Source organism: Ptiloglossa arizonensis, chromosome 9 (genome assembly GCF_051014685.1).
Source record: "Ptiloglossa arizonensis isolate GNS036 chromosome 9, iyPtiAriz1_principal, whole genome shotgun sequence".
Lineage (NCBI taxonomy): Eukaryota > Metazoa > Arthropoda > Insecta > Hymenoptera > Colletidae > Ptiloglossa > Ptiloglossa arizonensis.
This window is the reverse complement of record NC_135056.1, coordinates 17,261,416-17,267,415: the sequence shown is the minus strand read 5'-3', so window position 1 is coordinate 17,267,415 and position 6,000 is coordinate 17,261,416.

Below are 6,000 nucleotides of genomic sequence, written 5' to 3'. Positions count from 1 at the left end.
ATGTTGTTGCGACTTTCCAAATTCTTTGGGGAATAATTTGTCTCGTTCGAGGAAAAAACTTGTTATTGGAGTTAACAAATAAGTAACATTTATTGAGTTCAGGCTATTGACCAACGTGGACCTTTTTGGGAGAGTTTCGTGCAACGTTGTTGCGAGTTTCCAAATTCTTTGGGGAATAATTTGTCTCGTTCGATGAAGAAACTTGTCACTGGAGTTAACAAATAAGTAACATTTATCGAGTTCAGGCTATTGACCAACGTGGACGTTTTTGGGGAAGTTTCTTGCAACGTTGTTGCGACTCACTGAATTCTTTGGAGAATAATTTGTCTCGTTCGAGGAAGAAACTTGTCACTAGAATTACCAAATAAGTAACATTTATCGAGTTCAGGGTTTTGGATACTCGTTGGAAAAAATTGGATAATCTCTCCCGGTAACGACGAATACTTTCTCAATTTCTTGCTCCGTATGTTGTTAGAAATCACCGTGTACACGCATTGGAACGTCGAAATGTTGATTTTGCGAATATTCTCGGGAAGATTGATCATCGAAAGGGACCACTTAAGTCCCGGCTTACTCTTAAAATGTTTGAGTTCGCGGAAAGATCGATCTTCCGTTAACATACTCGGTAGCTATTGGAACGATGTCGTAACCAGGAACGGTGACAGAAATTATGTCCGCTTCTTCGAACCGCTTCATCTTTGTCCTCGTCGATCGAGCGAGCGAAAATTCGTTTATGGAAAGTGTTTTGTTTCTCCGCTATTTCCGATAATCGACTCACGGCTGTAGCACGTTTACTTTGCCTGGCCAATTTGACGGGCTCGCCGATTATCGAACGGTTATTAAACACGGGGAGTGGGGGGAAGTTTAGTCAGCATTTAAGGTAAATACACGGAAGTGTAGTAACGCTTCGCGATACGATTTTACGATCGTACTTCGTTCGGTACTTCGTGCTTGGAAATCAAGGTCGTTGGCTCGAGTAACGTTTTACTACACCGAAACCGACCCTGAAGTTCTATTAATAACGTCTTGTACATTAATATTATTTATAGCGTGTAATTTTTAATTATCGTCTCGAATCACTTTTACCAACCGTACCCAGTCACGATACCGATACCCCATTGGCCCCGATCGTTATTCTCGGTATTTGCGATCGAAGATTTACGGGCAGCGTTTCATCGAAGCATGTGTATATGTGTGTGCGTGATTCCTATTTACTTTCTCCTTTTTCCATTTCTTTTTTCGTATTTCTTTCCTTCCTTTTTTTTCCAATCGTCGACGTATCGTTTTGGAGACGAAGCGTGTGCGGTGAACTTTAATAAGTTTCTCGTAGGCGTCCGGCACGGTTACAGCATCGCGATAGAGAAACCACGCAAATATGTTTTCCTCCCGGCGTATCTGGCGTCTATCGTGTAATCAGTTATAAAACGATCCGCCCTTTTCTTCTGCCTTTTCACCTGTGCGGTAACCTGGTCGAGCGTGAGCCAACACTCCGCGAGGCGTGTAGCCCCGCTCGTCGAATCGCTAAATGGATCTCGTAAGCTAGCAGTTAGCCGAATTTTTCATCGCCGGGGCGTGCGTGTCCGCTCGAGACAAACTGCACGGTAGATAGATCCTCCGTGGTTTCGATCCTTAATTGAAAAGGATTTATCGTTCCCCGATAACAAGGAGGTTGTAAATCTGTTACTGGCAAAGGGCTGTAAACTTTTCTTCGCACCTTCACGAATCTTCACCGTGCACGGGGAATCGCTTATGAGCCGCATTCGTCTTTCTCTATCCTTAATTGAAAACGATTTATCGTTATTCGATAACGAGCTGCTTGGAAATTTATTTCTCCGAATGGATTGTCAAGTTTTGCCTCGCAACGATCTTTAGCGAATTCGCGGTGAGAATCGTTCGCGAATCGTTCGAGTTCGTCTTGCTTCGAACGCGTTTCGAGGTAACGTGTCTGCGCGGTTTATTATCGAAAAACGAAGCTTCGATCGGGCGTACGAGAAGCCAAAGCTTCGACGAAGCGGGTAATCGTCGGTTCTTCCGGCTGGCCGAGCAACGCGTCGCGTCGTTCGCAACCGAGAAGAATCTGAAAGCTCGAATCCGTGCTGGCTTCCTTTTTACGGGAGTGTGTGTCATTTTGCTCGCCCACGTCGTTATCTCCTCGAGCTAAGTGCGGCTTGAACTCGTCTCTCCGCGAAAACGTGGCTCCGCGAAACTTTAACGCGACACGAACAATTCTACTTCGTTGGTCGCGAGCCGCGCCCTCGTAGAAATTCGCTGCTTCGCGTCATCAGGGAGAAACCTCGCGCGAACGAAAACCCCTCGGTACGTGAGTTCTCCATCGGGGAAAACTTCTTCCAACGCGATCCCGGATTTTTCCTGACGCGGTTACGACATTTTTTTCCACGCGGTTCCAGAATATTTTCACACCGCGCGCAGAATCTTTCGAGGCGGCTCCAGAATATTTTTGCGCGATTCCAGAATATTTTCGCGCGATTCCAGAATTTTTCTACGCGATTCCAGAATATTTCCACGCGACTCTAACATTTTTCCACGCGATTCCAGAATATTTTCACCCGATTACAGAATTTTCCACGCGATTCCTGAATTTTTCCACGCGATTCCAGAATATTTTCACCTGATTCCAAAAATTTTTCACGCGATTCCAGAATATTTCCACCTAATTCCAGAATTTTCCACGCGATTTCAGCATTTTTCCACACGGTTCCAGAATTTTTCCACGCGATTCCAGAATTTTTCCACGCGATTCCACATTTTCTCTCTACAGTACAATTTTCCTAGCCGATTCTATATTTTTTCGGCGCGATTCCAGAATATTTTCACGCGATTCCAGAATATTTTCACGCGATCCCATAATATTTCCACGCAATTCCACATATTTTTCAATTCTATAATACAATACATTTTTTCTAGGCATTTCTATATTTTTCGACGCGATTGCAGAATATTTTTACGCGATTCCAGAATATTTCCACGCGATTCCAACACTTCTCCTCGCGATTCCAGAATATTTCCAGGCGATTCCATACTCTTCCTATTCTACAATACACTTTCCTAAACAATTCTATATTTTCCAACGCGGTTGCAGAATATTTTCACGCGATTCCAGAATATTTCCTCGCGATTCCAGAACATTTCCTCGCGATTCCAGAATATTTCCACGCGACTCTACACCCTTCCTACTCTACAATACACTCTCCTAGACAATTCTATATTTCCCAGCGCGATTGCAGAATATTTCCCCGCAATTCCAGAATATTTTCACTCAATCCCAGAACTTTTCCATGCGATTCCACGTTTTCTCCGATTCCACAATACACCCTCCCTGACCGACTACTATTCATATTTTCCGGCGCGATTCCAGAACTTTTCCACCTGCAATCGAGAACATTTTCACGCAACTTCAACATCTTCCGCGCGATTCCAGATCTTTCCGCGCGATGATGCATACAAGTCTTCGGGTTTAATTCATCGAGGGAGATCGCCCCCTTGGTCCACGGCAACCCTTTCATTTCCCGGTGCTTCGAAAAGAACCCGAAGAGGCCGTAGCGAAAGAAAGAAAGACGGAGAGAAACAGAGCAAAAGAGGGAGAAAAAGATAGAGAAAGAGAGAGGTCAGGCGTCGGGCGCGCCCGTTGCGCGCGTGTTCACCCGGGTCTTCGAGACTCTTCGTTATTACTTTCTTTTCCATTTAATCCCTCCCTCTTCCTCGTTCGTTCGTTCGTTCGTTCGTTGGTTGGTTCGTCTTGCTCCCTGTTTTCCCGCCACGCGAGAACCGTGAACGTGCTTGTACGCGCGTTCGCTCTGCTGCTCCACTTTCCGCCCCGCGAGATTCCTTGCACCGAACGAGAATGCACCACTGGACGACTCCGGGGCTCGGATGCGCTCTTACGAACTACACTGGATTCGACCGAGCGAATCACCGGCGTTCATACCAGCCATTTTTCGCGGTGAATAACGGTGAAACGCAAATATTTGCCAAGAACCGGGGGCAAAAACATTCCCGTGACTCTCGCTCGATTAATTGACACGTCAAATAAACCGTGACCGAGAACCGCCACGGCGAATTAAATATTATCGGCGTTACTTTAACGTTTCTTTCCCCGTTCCGCTCGATTCTCGTTGTTTGCAATTTTCTTTCTTTTTTCACTTTTTTTTTTCGTTTCTCGAGAAACCTCTACCTTCGTACCGAGTTTCCAACCGACCGACACGCGCTACCGTATATAATTGTTAACCGTACGCGAACATCGATCGTTCGTACGGGACACGCGAACCTTTGATAACCGAGTTATCGCACCGTGCGAGGAGTTAGGGCTGCTCGAAACGGAGCTTCGAACGAATTCGCTCGTTAATTGTCACTTTGCCCGCAATATCGATGGCGAATCGCACTCGACTAGGTTAACTCGCTCTCTGGTTGTCGGTGAAGGGTTCGCGACTCCGAAACGACGAAGTAATGGAACATTTATAAACAATTCGTGCACCGTGTGTCGTGTGCAATCTCGTGTCAAACGAACGGGAAATATTCAACGACTCTGAAACGACGATTAGTAAAACATTTAGAAACGATTCCTACACCGTGTACCGTGTGTAATTTCACGTTGAACGAAAAAGTATTCGTGTGAAAAGATTCGAGGCATAGAAATATTATTGGTGATCTCGTCTCGGTCGAAATAAACGCTGCGGATTTATCGAGCGATCGAACGAGAAAAATGTCGTCGTAAAACAAACACTCGTTCTTAATATTGTTCAGGGAGCGAATTTCCCAGTATGTATGTCGAGTTTTGTGCGTACAGCGACACAAGCGACGAGTGTCTCGTGAATGCAGCGCACGAAGAGCGGGTTAGTCGGTTCGTCAGCCAAGAGTGAAGAGTCGGGAGTTCACGGAGTCGGTCTCGAAGAGTCGAAAAGTTCAGAAGAGTCGGTGGATAAAGGGTAGGGAACGACGGTCAGGAAAAAGAGAGAGAAAGGGCATCGGTTCGAGGGCCCGCGGGGAGTTTAGTTCAGGTTTTAATTACGGTTTGGTTCGAGTTATCGATCGTAAGAGAACAACTTTTAGGGTTCAACCTGTCCGATCTAGCCACTCCCATGTTACGTATTACGATGATGTATCTCGATTCGTCGAGATACGTTATTAAGGTAACGATGGTCGATAGAGAAAAAAAGGAACGAATCGAGAGTCTACGGAAGAATAGTTTTAATTGTGTATTATTGTTGAAGAACTTCTACCCTTCGATGTTCTCACGTTACTTGTTACGATAATGTATCTCGTTTTGTCAAGATATATTATCAAACTAACGATGGTCAATAGAGAAGAAAATCAACGGTTCGAGAAAGCACGAGTTTAATTGTGTATTATTGTTCAAGAAGAACTACCCTTCGATGTTCTCACGTTACTTGTTACGATAATGTATCTCGTTTTGTCAAGATATATTATTAAGGTAGCGATGGTCAATAGAGAAGAAAAGCTCGAGGAAGCACGATTTTAATTGTGCATTATTGTTGAAGAAGAACCACTACCCTTCCATGTTCTCACGTTACTTGTTACGATAATGTATCTCGTTTTGTCAAGATATATTATCAAACTAACGATGGTCAATAGAGAAGAAAATCAACGGTTCGAGAAAGCACGAGTTTAATTATGTATTGTTGTTCAAGAAGAACTACCCTTCGATGTTCTCACGTTACTCGTTACGATAATCTATCTCGATTTGTCAAGATACATTATCAGAAGAGAGTAACTTCGATTCGAGAGTCCACGAAAGCACGATTTTAATTACGCAATATTCTTGAAAAAGGACCACCGTATATATTCTCAATTTATCGATACAATCTCTACGATGGTAATACTTAGACACTGACAAATCGAAATATCGAGAAAACGATGCTCGAGAGAGAGAGAAAGAACTCAGATTCGAGGGTCCACGGAAGCACGATTTTAATTAGGCGTTATTGTTCAAGAAGAACCTCCACCGTTCGATGTTCTCGCGTT